This window comes from Sorghum bicolor, chromosome 2 (genome assembly GCF_000003195.3).
Source record: "Sorghum bicolor cultivar BTx623 chromosome 2, Sorghum_bicolor_NCBIv3, whole genome shotgun sequence".
Classification (NCBI taxonomy): domain Eukaryota; kingdom Viridiplantae; phylum Streptophyta; class Magnoliopsida; order Poales; family Poaceae; genus Sorghum; species Sorghum bicolor.
In genome coordinates this window covers 26952629-26969734 of record NC_012871.2, presented here as the reverse complement: position 1 = coordinate 26969734, position 17106 = coordinate 26952629, and the positions used below count along the sequence as shown (strand labels likewise).

General features: G+C 41.4%; 2 long non-coding RNA genes across 2 annotated transcripts; both read left to right on the top strand.

Annotated features, from left to right (window-relative positions):
* LOC110432193 lies at window positions 2895-4208 on the top strand. The gene is made up of 5 exons (XR_002449606.1): window positions 2895-3037; window positions 3131-3337; window positions 3433-3525; window positions 3607-3708; window positions 3813-4208. It is a non-coding gene; the product is annotated as an uncharacterized LOC110432193 (long non-coding RNA).
* LOC110433200 lies at window positions 4467-5882 on the top strand. The gene is made up of 3 exons (XR_002450626.1): window positions 4467-4648; window positions 4734-4918; window positions 5640-5882. It is a non-coding gene; the product is annotated as an uncharacterized LOC110433200 (long non-coding RNA).

Genomic DNA, 17106 nt, shown 5'->3' with positions numbered 1-17106 from the left:
ATCTCAAATATACCATTGCAGTGTTCATTACATAGCGGAATATAATATATCACATAGTCTCATACAAAAATGATAGCATAAAGTAAACAACGCTCTCAACGGAAGCTCCATACAGGGCACTGCTGACTGGTTGACTCCAAACCTAGTACTCATAACGATAGTCCTCATTCCAGTCATCTTCATTATCATATCCTGAGGTGTTGGGAAATTGCAAGAGTGAGCACATATCGTACTCAACAAGTATAACCAGGGGTTCATGAGGCTCAATTGGCTGTCACTGGTTTGTCTGCAATTAGCTTTTAATAGTGGATAGCATGTTCATAATTAATGAGTAATTGTCAAGGTAGCATAATTAGTCCATCAATCCCATGATCAAGTGTAAGCATAATTAATCTCATAGCATAAACGATAAACAAATGAACATAATAACATAACAAGCTCATCATCTTAATGTAGATGTCCCCAAGGCCGCTCCTGACCGTGAGCTCGGCTAGTATACTAGTTTTAACACTCTGCAGAGGTTGTACATCTTTACCCATGAGTCATGATTTACCCTTTCGACCGAGGTAGCTAATCTCTTAACCCCCTTCCTAGGGAGGTCGGCAGGGATCACTATGAAGCCTTTCAAAAGTTCGTCTAACATGTTAGGGCCGCAAGGTTTCCTTTGCGAGCAGATATAGATACCCCCCTTCCGAATGGCACAATGACGCGCAGCCTATACACATAGGGACAGGGGCTCGCACTATACCCGTGTCGGTTCAGCCCCTCCGCCCTTTCGGGTAACCTCTAACAAGCTAGAAAAGGTCTCCATACTGAGCTAAAGCCAGAGCCATTATAGCCCTCATGGTTGCACTGTTATCCCGGGTGATCACGTACAGACAAGATCTCATACAGTTAGTTGTCATTCTTTTATGTTCATTGCATAGCTATTAATCATCTTACAAGATCATGGATTATATCAAGCACTAGCACATCTACAACAAATGCATATCAAGTAGGTAGCAAGGAATACAGGTAACAATCATCTATGATTTTGCTAAGGTCGACAAGGTGATAGCATGCATATGATATATATGTGTAGTTATAAGTGAATAGGTAACAAGGATGATCCCAAGTTATACTTGCCTTGATCAAAGCTCTCCTGAGCCTGCTGGTCTTCAAATACTTGATCTTGAGCACCAATGTACGGCTCACCGTCTAATCCCAATCATCAATCAACAACACGCAATCCAATGTAGACAATCATACACAAAGCAAACAAACTATAATTAGAACATTACACCAACAGTGAGAAATCAAAGATAAAAGTTTATGAAAATATTCTACGCAGCGCTACGATCACACAAACGTAAAGTTCACGAAAATCGGAATTAAAACGTGAAAGATATGAATTTTCTAAGATTTCCTATAAAGAAATAATTAATTAAATAGTACCAGGAAATTAAAAAGTTTCCAACCAGTGAAATATTACTTCCAACATGTAGAGCTCGTAAATACGAATCTAACGGAATTTGAATGGACAAAAACGGAGTTAAAATGAATATTTTATGAGCATTATAAAGTTGATGGCAAAGGTGTAAATAACCGAAAACGTATTTAGCCTTAACCGAACGAAAATACGCTTTCAAAGCCAGGATACGCATTCTTCCCAAAACCGCCAAGGACCGCGGGTTGATTTCTCCGATTCCTGGGGTCTCTTTAGCAAAAAGTAGACCGAACCGGTAACTTCTTTTCTGTGCCTTTGGATCTCGATCGGACGGTGGAGGGCGCTCCCAGGAGGGCAACGGCGGGCCGGCGGCCGGTTCCCTGCTCCGGCGCGGTGGTGACCATGGGCGCCGCCGCGGTGTTCATCGGCGTACGCGAAGAAGACGTTCCCGAGCTCCGCTAACCAAACCAAACACACGGGCGAGCAGAGAAGGACAAGACGAGCTCACCCAGGGGTTCGGTGCGAGCCGAAAGGGCTTGGAGGAGTGCGGTTGCGTGCGGTGGTGAGGATGAACACCGACGAGATCCAAAACTCCGTTAAACGGCTGCTAGGGCTCGGACTGGTGGCTTAAAGGGGAAGAACGGGGTGCGGGCGAGGTTCGGGGCCTTTATATGGCTGCAAAGACGCAAAGGAAAGCTCCCAAGGAAGCCGAGATCGCTTTCCTTCCGGAGCTGGTTTCCGGTTCGGAACGCGCTGGGGGAGAAGAAGGAAGGCGCTGACGCGCGGGGCCCGGTGGTCAGCGATTGGGGCAATTGGGCCGCGCCCGGTTGGGCTGGTTTCCAGGGGGCTTCTCCCTTCTCTTTTTTTTTCATTTCTTTTCCAAAAGAGTTTTGAGCAAAGAATAAACTCCAACCAAAAACAACCAAAGATCCAATATGCTCCAGCATGTATGCACCACATGTTCCTAACCTTTGGATAAATTTTATTTTCCACAAAAATTATTTATTTACTAAGTTTTAATGCTCACATAAATACTTAAATGAATCAAATTAATTCCTATCAATTGAAATCAAATTTTGGGTGTTACATATTGCAAATCAACTTAGCAGTTCTTCATACCAATTTTAACTTATGCTCCATTATTGGCAGAGGCATATGAGGAGCTTCAAGGCACTCTGTCAAGTCAATCTAGCAATCCAACACCACCAAGGCAGCGGCCAAGTCACGCTCGTCGTGACAAAGAACTGGTCAACAATTGTAAGATTTTTTTAGAAGCATTATTCTAAGGTGCAATTATATTCCATAACATTAATGAGAACAATTATTAAATTCTATTTATGTCATTTGGAAGGGCAATCTAGCAGTGGAAAGAGGAAGTTTAAAGGACGTGGGCACCTCAAAGGTTTTACTGCGTCCAACAAAAGAGCTCGACAGGGCACCACAAAATTGGATGTTGAATTCTCTAGAATGCAGGGACCTGTAGGTGGTAATCGACGGTCTTTTGTTGATGAAGTGGTACTGTTTACAAGGAGAAAGGCTCCACTAATTGGAGTGAGATGGTGGAAAAACATTGATGATGAAGTTAAGGAGGATATAGCAGATGCAGTAATGGTAAGCATCGTATATGTTTGGTCCATTCCAATCTTAATTGTGAAATACTGTAGGAACTGACCCAATTTGTTTGTTTGTTTGTTTGTTCAATAGAAAAAGTGGGACCTTGCGAATACTTTGGAGAACAAGAAAAAGATATGGGCCATTGCAAATGAGCGCTATAGAGGATGGCGATCAACATTTAGTTCAACATGCAAGGCTTATGACACTTATGATGAGAGAATGAGACATAAGCTTGAAGAACTAAACATTGTTGAATGACACTATCTAGTGTTGTATTTTACCAGCGTGGAATTCCAGGTTTGATGCCATTTACTATTTTTCATGCCAATTGTACTTGCAGAAACAAATTTTTTTCTTCGGAGCACTGTTTTTAATACAAATATAACATGCAGGAACGTAGCAACCAGAATTCTCAAAACCGTTCGTGTGTCCAAGCAGTGCATAGTGTGGGATCAAAGTCGTTTGGTCAGTGCAGCTATGAACTGGTAAGGACTTGAGAAGCACGTAAATAACAATGTTTTCTTACTTGATGAAATATTTATTTGTGACATTCTTGGCAAAATTAGAGAGACCCAGAAACCGGTGAAGAGCCAGATGATTGTGAGCTTTGGGCGATTACACACAGTAAGAAAGGGAAATGGACAAACACTGTATCTGAGGCTATCTATGTGTGTATATAACTGTTTCTGTAGCCAGTACTAAATGATTCATACTATTGCACATTGTTTCTAGTTTTTGTTTAACAAAAGGTTGCATGTCTTCTTTGTCTTAGGAAACTGCTCGCCGCAAAATTGCGGAGAAGGAAACCGAGTCACCAGATAGCTTCATTCCTTTAGTAGAGAGAAACCTTCTTTTCCAAGAAGCATACAAGCAAACTACTCGATCTAAATCATCCAAGCTTCATGGTAATGGATATATGGCAAGGTATCCAAGTAGAAGGCAGCTACTGACTGAACGTTTAGAGGACCAGGCCCGTTCTGAAATGGCATCCCATATGGAAACTGAAGAGCTGAAGGCTATGCTCGAGAAGGTACAAGAACAACTAAAAAACCAAGTTGCTGAAAGGGAAGCCGAGAAGGAGGAACATAGGCGTCAGATGGAAGAATTGCAGAAAGCAAGGCAGGCTGATAAAGAAGAACTTAGGAAAGAGTTCATGTCAATGCTAGCAGCACAAATGCAAGGAGCATCACCACAGGTAATAGTATTGTGACATTTCAACTTGCATATTTATCAAGTTAGTGGGTTTGCTTTTTTTATATTTTTCTGATGTGTTCACTTGATAGTCATAACCATAATATGCTTTCTGAACCGAACATTAGAAGATTAATCAATTAATCACTTCATGGTCATACCATAATATGCTTTCTAATAAAATTTAAATGTAGGTTAACCAAGCTGCCATCGAAACAACAGCCAACGAGATAGTAGGCAACGAAACAGTAGGCGATGAAGAACCAAGCTGCCATCGAAACAACAGCCAACGAGATAGTAGGCAACGAAACAGTAGGCGATGAAGCAGCAGGCAATGAAATAGCCTCAAGTACTCATCAACCAATCCTGACTGAAAGAGAAGGAACAACACAAGACAATGAAACACCCTTACCTCAGGTTATTTCAGATTGAAAATTGATTACAACCATGAACTAGTGCACGGCATGAGAGTCCTAATATATTTCATTTAATTTTTGAGTAGGAGATTAATCTACAAGTCAAGCAGAAAGCTTCTACACCCGCAGGTAACATAGGGCGCAACACTAGGGGCAGCCTTATGCGAAGCCAATCACAAAACAAAGAAGGGAATGTTACACCAAATTTTATTTCTCCAAAACATTTGCTTGATGCTGCGGCAAGGAAACGATCAGCCAGAAAGAATTGAATGTAAGCTTTGTTTTTCCTTATTGCTTCTGAACTACTCATTTCAGTCAACCGTTGCTTGTTTAGGGTTACTAAGTATACCTTTCTAAACTTATCTGTTAATGAGCAAAACTAATTCTTCATGCTTGCTAGAGACCATGACTAACTTGTGGATAGGAGTGGTTTTGGCTGTCCAAATAAGTTTAGTAATTACTGCTTTGTTTGGGGACAACTAAAGGGATGCATGGATCACTTTTTGCGGTGTGCTTATTTCAGTTTGAATCGTTCTACTTCTGATAATTGCAAAGCACAAATGAGACATTATTGCTGATTGTTTAGCTGGGAAAATAAGTATTTTTTTAAGTGAGTATAAGTCAGCATACGCAGTACCTTGCAGATTTATCTTAAGGTTATCGATCTGATATCAGATATTTAAAAAGTATCAAAATCAGCACACTGGAATTTTGTTGTATTGAGAACTACAGCTACTTTGTACTGACTTGCAGATTTTCATGCATGTTTTGTGCACGTGGACAAAATGAAGCCATAATAGCATTATTTCATTGGTGTAGTACCTACTTGATTATTCTGTGCACCCACTCATTCATGTCTGTTAGAAAAATTATTCTAATTTATGTATTCCTCAATAGAGGCCATAGATGTTCCGGAGGAAGTAGCTTGCTTTTTTTGACAAGATCTTGCTTTGTTGAGATTCTAATTTGTGTACTTGAATGTGAATGTTTAGTATTTCTGGACAAATGCAAAGTTTGAGTGGAGAGGGTCTGATGGGATTGACCAAATGAGGCCAAGTCAAGCCAAGTGAAGCCGCAACATCTTAGATGTTTTGGTTTAGAAACAAATGTCTTGGATATTTTTTGTTTGAATAATGTTTGTGTTGTCTCAGTTTGAATTTTTGGATCGTTTATTCTACATGTAACAAATGAACAAGTTATGATTTAATGGCTTTACCAAATGGTTTGTTTATGTCTATTGTGCCTCAAATTAGTTAATAGTATTATAATATTGTCTGGTGGCATAAAACCAAGCGCGTTGTAAAAGTGGCTATTGGACTGTAGTAATATATCCTATAGCAATGAACAATCTGCGTAGCAATAGGGGTGGTGCCTTATAACAACGACAATGCAAATGTGGCAATTGCACATGTTGCAACCTATTCTTGGTGTTGCCAAATAACCCTTGTTGCCACACCCAATATTCGTAGCAATAGCTATTGCATCTTATAGCAACCAAACCGTGGGCGTTGGTATAGCACATATTTGCCACCACCTCCAAGTGTTGCAACATAGGCCTTGTTGCCACACTCGTCATGTGATGCAATAGAGGATGCACCTTATAGCAACTAAAGCTCGGGCGTGGCAATTGCACATATTGCCACCACTTCTTGGTGTTGCGATATAATCCTTGCTGCAACAAACATTAATCGTGGCAACATACTGTCTTGCAACACACATTTGTCGTTGCTAGTGCACCTTTTGCAACGACGTCGGCTAGTTGCCATTACAAGGTCTAGCAACACCCAAGGCATTGCATTAGTTCTTCTTGCCACACCTACAGCTGTAGCAAAAACTTATGTCGCAACGCTTAGGTGTTGCAAATACAAAATGCATTTTGCAACGCTTCCTAGAAAAGTGTTGTCCAAAGCTTTACCCACGCAAGCGTTTGCAACGCCTCACAACGAAAAACAAATGTTGCTATTTATGCTATTGCAACTATTTTGGGCATATTGCAACACTTTTCATGCATTGAAACAGGCACAAAAATTAGTAGTGATTGGGATTTCCCGTTCTTCATTCACTATTTGGAATGAGTATCAAATTGCCGACTATTGAAGATTGTCCCGAGTGTAATGGTTACCGTCGACACGATTGGTCAAATCAGAGATTCTAGCTCGATAATCGACATTTTAATGGGCTGATCAGAGGAAGAACATCAGTTCATGATCGGCTCGGGGGTAGGCTTAATGTGCATGAAAGACTTGGTGGACGTGTCGGTTACTTTCCAAGGAATCATGAAGAACTCGAAATGGCAAACGCACGAGTCCCCGATGAATTCATATTCTACAAAGATCCTAATATTCATCGTATGGAATCAAACGAAGTTCACTACCAACCGGTTTGGAAGACAAAGCTTCCCTGATTGTGTCCAGAAGGTTTGACGAGGACGTAGAGGAGAAGGATGCAATGTGAACATGAAGAAGATTTGTATAGAGAGGAAATTCTTCTAAGTCTGAAGATCGGCAGCAGTTGGATCGCTAGGGGAAAGATTCATCAGCAGATGTTAACATGGTATTCTTGTTGCCGATGGAATTTCTTGCACCTTCCAGTGATGACGAAGAAATGAATCTATCTGATCAAATAGCTCAATTGACACTTGACCCGATGATGGCTGTTTTCGAGAAACCATCCGATGATGAAAGGCAGCATCTCAAAGCTTTGTTCGTTAAAGGCAGGGTTGATGGGTAGCCACTCTCTAAAATTCTCATTGATGGAGGGGCTGCTATTAATATTATGCCCTATGTGATGTATCGGAAGCTTGGCAAAGGAGATCAAGACTTGACCAAGACCGATATGATGCTGAAAGACTTTGAGGGCAATGTATCTCTGGCTAAAGGAGCTGTCTGTGATGAATTCACTATCGGCAGTAAGATCTTGCCGACAACTTTCTTTGTCATCAATGTTAAAGGCGCCTACAACCTACTATTGGGGAGGGATTGGATTCATGCCAATTGTTGTCCCTTCTACAATGCATCAATGCCTTGTTTAATGGGTTGGAGATAAAATTGAAGTCATCCCTGGAGATTCTTCATACATCATTACATCGGCAAAATTAGATACTTATGAGCGAACCAGGTGCCTATCAGGGGAAGCCTAGGAGAAAGATTTCCTCAACGTTACCGATTATGAGATTCCACTGATCCAAGCAGTCAGTTCTAATGAAAAATTTTAATGGATAGATCCGCCGATGATGGAAAGTTAGGACAGGGGTTTACATCGGCCGATGATTTGGTAGAAGTAGATATAGGTAGCGGTGATAGGACGAGGCCTACTTTTATTGGTGCTAAGTTAGATTCTGAGTGTAGGCAACAATTGACCGATTTGCTAAAAGAATATAAAGATTGTTTCACTTGGGATATACCGAGATGCGTGGATTAGACCGATCAATTGTTGAGCATCAGTTACCTATTAAATCTAGATTTCGGCCACATCAGCAGCTAGCGCGCCGATGTAACCCTACTAATCTTCTTGATATTAAGGCTAAAATAACCAAACTAGTTGAAGCTAAGTTTATTCGGCAGTGTCGGTATGCGGAGTGGATTTCAAATGTTGTTGTTGTCTACAGGAAAAATGGGAAACTTCGCGTGTGCATTGACTTCAGGAATGTCAATAAAGCTACATCGATGGATGGCTACCCGATGTCGGTTGCTAATTTACTAGTTGATGCTACAGCTGAACATCGGATTATTAGCTTTATGGATGACAATGCAGGATACAACAAAATATTCATGGCTGAAGAAGACATACCCAAGACTGCTTTTAGATGTCTTGGCCATGTTGGTTTGTTTGAATGGATAGTTATGACTTTTAATTTGAAAAATGCCAGTGCCACTTATCAAAGGGCTATGAATTCTATTTTTCATGAGTTCATCGGCACGTTGGTGGAGATTTACAATGATGATGTGGCGGTTAAGTCTGGAGATTTTATAAAGCACCTAGTCGATCTACGGAAAATACTCGAGTGCACGAGGAAGAACATGGTTTAAAGATGAATCCTAAGAAATGTGCATTTGGCGTATCGGCAGGCCAGTTCTTGGATTTCATGGTGCATCAGAGAGGAATTTAAATTAGTAGAAGATCCATTGATGCAATGAACAAAGTAGTTGCTCCTGCTGATAAAACAAAGCTTCAGTCCTTAATCGGTCGGGCAAGATCAAGGCTTTTAGTCCTTTGCTCAAATTAAAAGCTGATCAGGAGTTTGTGTGTGGGATTGAACAACAGTTGGCCCTGATGAAATTAAGAATTATTTGATGAATCCTCCGGCATTGGTTCCACCTCAACACGGAAAACCCTTCAAATTATACTTGTTGACCGATGACACTGTTATCGGTTCAGCCCTCATTCAAGAATTTGAATGGAAGGAGCGTGTGATTTATTATTTAAGCAGAATTAAGCAGAAGATGACGTGGTCAAATACATGTTGTCGATGCCGATTTTGAGTGGTAGAATCAACAAGTGGATTCTGGCGTTGTCAGGGTTTGACCTGCGTTACGAGTCAGCTAAGGCAGTCAAAGGGTAGGTGTTGGGCATTCTTAACGTCATTACCAAAAGTAGACTTAGTTTTCTAATTTTAATAATGGCGCAAAAAATGCCGAACCTATCCTTCATGCCACTTAAGCCAAGTTGTCATCCCCAGCGTGACATGAGAGACGCGGTATTGAAATATGCAATTGCTCTTCTGAATGAATAATAAATGAGATCTACAAGCGCACAGATTAATACTGATGTAGCATTTTAACCGGGAAGTATTCCAGGTATCGTTATTTATATTTATACCACTGGGAAGGGATTGCTAATCATCAATGTTGATTATGGAATGGAATATGGAGTTGAGTATCTATCATTGCATGAATAATAGAGAGCATTTACCTATCTCTTTCATACAAGGATAAATGTCACATAAAATATAGATAAAGTATGAATGGTGACAAAGATAATTAATCTGATCAGCATAACTAGCCACATATAATAAGCACCTCAACAGATATTCTAGCAAGTCATTAGCATGGAATTAGGATGAACTACAAGAATAGTTCCTAAGTTATTCTTAACTATAAAGTCTAGCATATCATAGTTAGTGCAATTATACTTGGCAATCATTGCGAGACAGGACTACGCCCATGCATAGTGATATTATCAAGGAAGATGAGAAACATAGCAATCACTCCCCTGTAATAATGTTGCTCTGCCTGCCCTATACACGAGAGGGAGACTATATAAGAATCAATGGAGGTGTCACCACCACGAACCACCCCGTGATCCGGCATATAGGGTACAATCGCAGATAAATACGGTATAGGCACCATGCCTACACAATACTTATCATTTACCCACTGTACACATGGATAAACGCTATACGATCCTAAACATGTATATAATTCCAATCTAACTAAGCCAAGCATATAACTATGATAAACTAAGAACGATATAATTGCAAATATAAACAAGTAGAGCAAAGTCATAATCAATATATTGAAGTAGAACAAAGTCATATTCATAATATTGAAGAACAATGATGAGCAAATGAAGAACAGTAGAGGAACTACCAAGAATCCTCTTGACAGATGTGGAAACCAATCGAAGATTGACTCCTTCTAGTTCTAATCCTATGTAGCTATGCTAAACTAGAGATCTAGTTGATGTGGTGGCTCTAGAGATCAAGATGGATGAATGAATTAGGGCTTCTTCGGTCCACTCCTCCAGGGGCCAAGGGGTCTGCTTATATAGTCCCTCTAAATGAATATGGACCGTCGGATCAAGCCGACCTTAATCGCACGGTTTTCCTTAATCCCTGAGGTCAGTGGAGCATGATCCGCGAGGTGGAGTCTGATTGGCTCTCAGGCCAGGGCGGGTGCCCAAGGGGGAAGGGCGGGCGCCCTGTCCCCGGGCCCGCTCGTTCCCGTGGCTTCTGGACTCTTCTAGATGTTAGATAATTGCGGTGCACGTTAATATCTCTATGTAAACCCGACATGTGGGTCTTTCTTCCATAATTTCTGATAACCCCCTACAAAAATAGACAAACACCAAAACTCATGGAATTCTGTCAGATAAAACCCTAAGTCTAGGTGTCGGTTGCATTTGGATCCTTTTCTTTGTTTATTTGTTGATTATATTTGATAATTAAGGACCATCAACAAACTCCCCCAAGCTTACCTCTTGCTCGTGCTTGAGCAAGGATAATCTCAGTGATGGATCAGAAGTTGCTGTAAAGCCTTTGAAAGTTAACAGTACACATGCTTTCAAATGAGGTCTCATATCTAAGTTAGAGTAAACTGTCAAGACTTAAAATTTACTCATTTTACCTTTACCATGGGACTTGTAACCGTCACTTATGTCTTGAGTAGTTAAAAGATAGAACAGTCTAGTCAAGTGCTATGTCTCTTATTCTTGATTAGCTATAGCTATGGGATTTTTTGCAGATTTTCAAATAAAACTCAGAGATTCCTTGTATGACTCTCTCAGATCTCTCTTTTGTGGCATTTCTGGATCCTTACCAAGGCAATGATGGTATATGCCTTCTCTCAAAGTATGTAGTATTCGTGGTATAAGGCATAGTGACATTGCCTTCTCTCTCATCCTACTCTAATAAGGCTTTGATATCTGGAGCTCATAGGTGGGAGATAAAGTATACATACTTACAAGACATTTATTGCATAGTCAAACCATGGATCTAGAGAAACAAGTCAATAAGTCAAATCAAGATGTGCATGTGTGGCAAATGAATGGTGTATGGTGATGATGGTGATAACAATGGTGAAATCTAATTCTACTTGTTGCTCTTTTGAGGGGATACATACCTTCCTTGCTCTTTTGAAACTTTTTGAGGAGAATGAGGTGCTCTATATTTTCTTTTTCTTTCCTCTCAGTTGGGTATCTTGTACCCCTAATTGTACTATCGGACACTTGTCCATTTTTACCTGTCATCTCACTTTTTCTTTTCTTTTGAAGTTCCGGGCACTTGCTCCTTTTTATTTCCTCGTATTCTTTCTCTTTTTTTAGAGCACTCATCTCCTGAAATAATATAGCAACTAGTAGTAACCAAGATAACTCGAGCATTTATTTTACAGGGAAAAACAGAAATAGGAGAATGTTTTTGGCTATTCTGTGTGGATTAGGAGTAGAATACTTTTGGGTGGCTCTGGAGATGGAAATGAGTGGATATATGTGGATGCATACTTCCGGAGTAGAAGCAGCATGTGTGAGTGAACGTGCAAGTGAATCTTGATTTAACCACATGACAAGCTCCTAAGGGTCTACACAGCTTGACCACACTCAATGCTCATAAGCAGTAAAAAGTAAATGTGTGGCTCAAAATCTAGCAAGCACGTATATATGGCTGTGGTAAGAATTTAAACTCTCATCATACAGGAACTCATCATGTGATATTTTAAAGATTTTCAAACATAAAATTCTCCAGAATTCTAGCATCTCTAGGAACAGATAAACAGCAGCTCAACCTTCCCATATCATATTCGTTAACAACTTAGACTTCAGATCAAGTTCTCTTTCCACAAGTTCAGGTTTAGAGCAAGCTTTAAATTATAAAAGTTATGTCTAAACCTGAGAGAGAACTCAAATTTGAAAATTAGGTAGAGCAACTATTCATCATATCCATGCTAAAGTTTTATTAAGATTCAGTTTAGCATAGCCACTTTATTTATTTATTAAGCACACCAAGCAAAAGATATATATATAAGCACAAAATCTTTGTTCGGTTTTTCAGGGTTATGTATATTTTTTATTTTAATATAGTATAACTATATAGATAGAAATACTTAGCGGGATAAATGGGGGTGCTCTCCCCTAAGCTGGATTTTGACGTAATTTCTTCTGATGTAGCTAGCAGGTGGCAGAAGTGTATTTGAATGTCGGCAGCACCCTGACAGCGATTAGAATGTCCTCCATCTGCTAGTGTTCTTGATCCTTGAATTCTGTGGAGCTCAAATACTGATTAGGTGTTAGCATAAATATCTAGCCTTTATCATGTTGAGCTTCCTCAATAAATGCCACTTTATTTGGTAGGATCACAATTTTTATTTTTATATTTTCATTTTTATAGAGCAGAAGAATAGTTTGTTATATATTTTTTTTATGCCACCACAGTGAATGACTTATGGGTTTTATGCCACTTATATACTCACATGGGGCTTACTGGTTTTAACATTTTTATTTTTCTTTTCAAGATGATATGAACATGATTAACTGAACTAGATATTTTAAGAAAAAGTAAATGATTTGAAGGGAAAGGGATAACTACCATGTTTACCTCTTGGCAAGGCGTTCGGTGTTTTTAAGTCCTCCAAACGGGACTCTCTGTTTTCTTAGTTGTCCTAGGAATCGCTGGATGGCGTAGTCAGTGGTTCCGGCGGCACCTCCTCTTCGTGTATAACTATCTTCTCTCTCCACACCTAACTCGGTGCTACGGTCTCCTCAGGACAATCCTGTTTAAACTGTATGTCCTCAGACCTTACCACTTCTCCTTCGTAGTCTGCCCATCCGTCCTTGATGATTTACCTCCTCTGGTTGCGGTTGTGTCATCTTCTTCTTGTCCTGACCTGCATAGAGTCCTCAACTATATAGTTAGGGTCAGTAAAATAGCGGCGTACCTTCTCAGAGGGGAAGTGCATGTGGAGTTCTCCAGTTCCAATGTGGATGATGGTTAGTAACCCAAAATCTCGGGACGAGATTTCACTAAGTGAGGAAGGGATGTAACACCCTAGGTGTTAAGCATGCACTTAAGTCTGATAAGCATTCTCATCAAGCATAGCATAAGCATAGCATCACACGAGCATAGCATCACACGAGCATAGCATTAACCCAAGTGTGATTTTATGTGCTTAAATTTCATGGTTTAAATATGATAGAAATGGTATGCTTGTTGCCAAAACTCTTGTGATAACCAAAATAGATTGAAATGTGTTTCTGAAGAATTAAGAATAATTTTGTGAAATTTTGGGAGCTATAGAAATTGAGAAATTGATTTAATACAAAATTTCCCAAAATGGATTTATTTAAAAAACCTATAACTAGTTTTGAGCTGTCTTTCAAATTTTATTTGGAATTTGGGATTTCAACAAAAACCAAAGTTGTAGAACTTTTTATTTGTGGCAACTTTTGTTTTGGGAGCTAAGGCTAAAAAGGGTTTTGAAATAGTCCAAATGAATTTAGAAAAAGATTTGAGAAAATAAATTCAAAGAAATGGAAAAAAGGAAAGGGGGCGCTAGCAGGCCGCGGCCTCACTTCTAGCCCACTGGCCGAAGCCGGCCCAGCCCGCCCGCGCTCACCCCCTTCCCCGCGCTCACGCCCGCGACGTGTGCACGCGCGCGAACGACCGCGCCGTGCCGTCGTGGCGAGCCGGCAGAGCTCGGGCGCAGCGTGGCGCACATGCGGCGGCTTGGACGCGCCCTGGTCGGCCACGAGGTGTGCCCGGCTCCGTCCGCCTTTGCCCCTGCTGCCAGACGCACTCCCCCGCTCGCCCTCTCGCTCTTTCTTTCGCCCGCGCGCAGCAGCAGCCGTACCGCCACTCGCCATTGCTGCCGACGCTCGGAGCTCTCTTCCCCGCCAGCTCCGGCCTCCTCCCTCCCATCCGCGACCACAAGCGACTCCGCCTCGTCCTTCCGCACCCCGTGCTCGCGCTCAATCGCGCTCGGTGAGTCTCGCACGCACGGTAGAGCTCACCGGAGTGAGTCGGAGCTCCGGCGACCTCTCGGCTCGCGCGGTTCTCCCTCTCCTCTCCGCCATTGCTTGCGTCCTTGAGTGCGTTAGCTCTGCCTCGGTATTGCGCATCCTTCCCCGTCGCTAGCGCACGCTCTATCGCCGCGAGATGGCCGGACCACGGCGAGCAGCGCCACCGCGTCCGCCATTCTCGACGGCGAGGTAATACTGGTGCTCGTCAGGCGCCAAAAGAGGCTCGGCTAGACTCATCTCGCGCTCGCGAAGCCGTAGGTGCTCTCGGTGTCGCCGGAAACCTCACCGGCGGTGAGATTCTGGCCGGTCTTCGGCCGTGGAAACGCGGGGTGCCTGACAAGTGGGGTCGGCTGACCCACGGGTCCCGCCTGTCAGCGCCTCTGCGGGTTCGAATCCGGGTGCACTTAGCGATTTGAGTCAGTTTTCGTTTTAAAAGATTTTCCAGAAAATGATTAAAGTCATATTTAATTCATATCTTGAGATATATGGCTCCAAAAATGATGAAATAAAGTTTGGCGTGTTCCATAATTCTAGATCTACCATGCATTTGGTGTAACTGCATGTTATGTTTGAACCTTTTCTGTACAAATATATTTAATCCATGTTTTTGCTGATATTTAGAAAATGCATAGTAATTAGAATATGACTTAGAAAATATGAAATTTACTTTGTTAGCTGTGCATGGATGTTTGGTCTCTGGGAAAAATATGTCACATAATATTTGCTGTATAAATTGATTTATGATGATTTAACTGCTTGCATGGCAGTGGTTTATGATTTTTAATAAATAATTGGATCATGCAATTAATCTGGAAATTTTTGTGGGTGTTTCTTGTGTTAGTAAGTAATTTATAAAAATGTGAAATCTGTTGTTTGACACTTGGTCAACAGTAGGGTATTTATACTTAATAATGTTGAGTAATCTTGTAATTTTTGTAGGTTAAACTGAGTGTCCAAATATTATGAAAAATTTATGGTAGACTTTATGAGTGACCAGTGATCTACTGTAAATTTTGTGGAATTTATTGATGATCAGAAGTATATGCTACTATTGTAGGTCCAATAATAATTAAAATAAATTATGAATTGTTGTGCATAGGTTAAATGGAATAAAGGGTGTTTGGTGTATCTTTGAAGCCTCATGTTAGCTTGCTGGTTAACGATGAAAACAACTTGTGGAAGAGAATGCAATAGATGCTTAATTTGAATGCATGTTCTTGGATGATGTTGACTACCTTGTAGAAATAATCACCTATGTCATCTATGCACCATGTCATGATCATCTAGTACCCACTTGCATAAGCATTGTACCCCGGGCATCTCGCACTCCACTCATGAGCACACATGCATCATACAGGCTCATAGGAGAACGAGGTGGGAACCGAGGAGCAGGAGGAGACCCAGGAGCAGGAACTTATGAGAGGACCCGAGCCGGAAGGAGAGCTGCAGGAGTATCCGGACCACAAGCCAAGCACGTTTGAGAAAGGCAAGCCCCGAAGCATTATAAGCCACCTTATCCTCGCTAACTTAATTGATATATTATGATTGTTCCACTATGTTGCATTTAAGTGATAGGAATTGCTTGATACCATTGATGCATACTTACTCCTTGATATCACCACCTGTTTATCTACCTTGTCCTATGTAGATAGGCTCGGAGTCTATGCTTAGCTTGCTTAGTACAGTAGAAGTCGGGTGAATTCCTATCACCTGCGAGATATAGGTGGACACCTGTTTGATTAGCTGTCAATGCTATTAGGAAAAAGTAACCATGTGTGGGAATGACCTTGAGACCGGGCAGGGTCTTATGTTGGAGTTGACCGTAGTGCCCCTGCCCGTGTCGATTAAGGACCGATCGTTGACGGCCCTCTTGTCATGTTGAACGCATGCCCCACACTTAGCTAGAAGGATAAGTCGTTCCGACCGCGAAGCCTGAGCACTATCCGGGCCGGGAATCGGCCCGATGTACGCGCTGTATTGGTGATGGTTGAGGAGAACACGCAACCTTGGTATACCTTGGATACCTCGGTCACCGAAACGGTCCTCGGGTATAGGCGGTGCTTGTCGAACCCACGAATTGGTCCTGGATAGTGCAATACGGTGATCTGTAGCTCACTTGATCAGTGAGTGTGGTTTGTGTGGGGAATAAACTCGCCAGCTGGTTGAAAATCGATTCGAATCACCATCGCTCCTGGATAGTGAGCACTTGACATGAGCTTCGTCCTCGTAGTAAGGATTATGGAACACTTGGGTTATAATGATAAATGGTTGCATGAATGCTATGATGAGGTACCATCATATCACAACACTTGCTTGTAATAGTACGGGTGCAAACCTAGACAATAGGTAATAATGCCTAACATGAGCTAATTAAAGGAAAAAGGGGGGAAATGTTAGAATCTACTTCTAGTTGAGTAACGCTTTTGCACAAAAAGGTCTCAGCTACCCCACATACAGCCTTCATGATCCTTGAAGAGTCTTTTAATTTGGTTTTGTCAGGTAAGTCTAGATGAGTATATTCTCGTACTCAGGGTTCCATTCCCATGTTGTTTTACAGATGGGCAGATGTACTATGGTTATTGCATTCTCTGCTTGTACCCAGCGATGGGTGATGACTAGACCAAGGGTGATGGTCACTCTACCTCCTCTTTTGCTTTTGTGGGAATGATCAAACTATGGCACTGTATCAGACTGAGTGTGTGTGTGTTATTTTAAAACTATGAAGCTTCT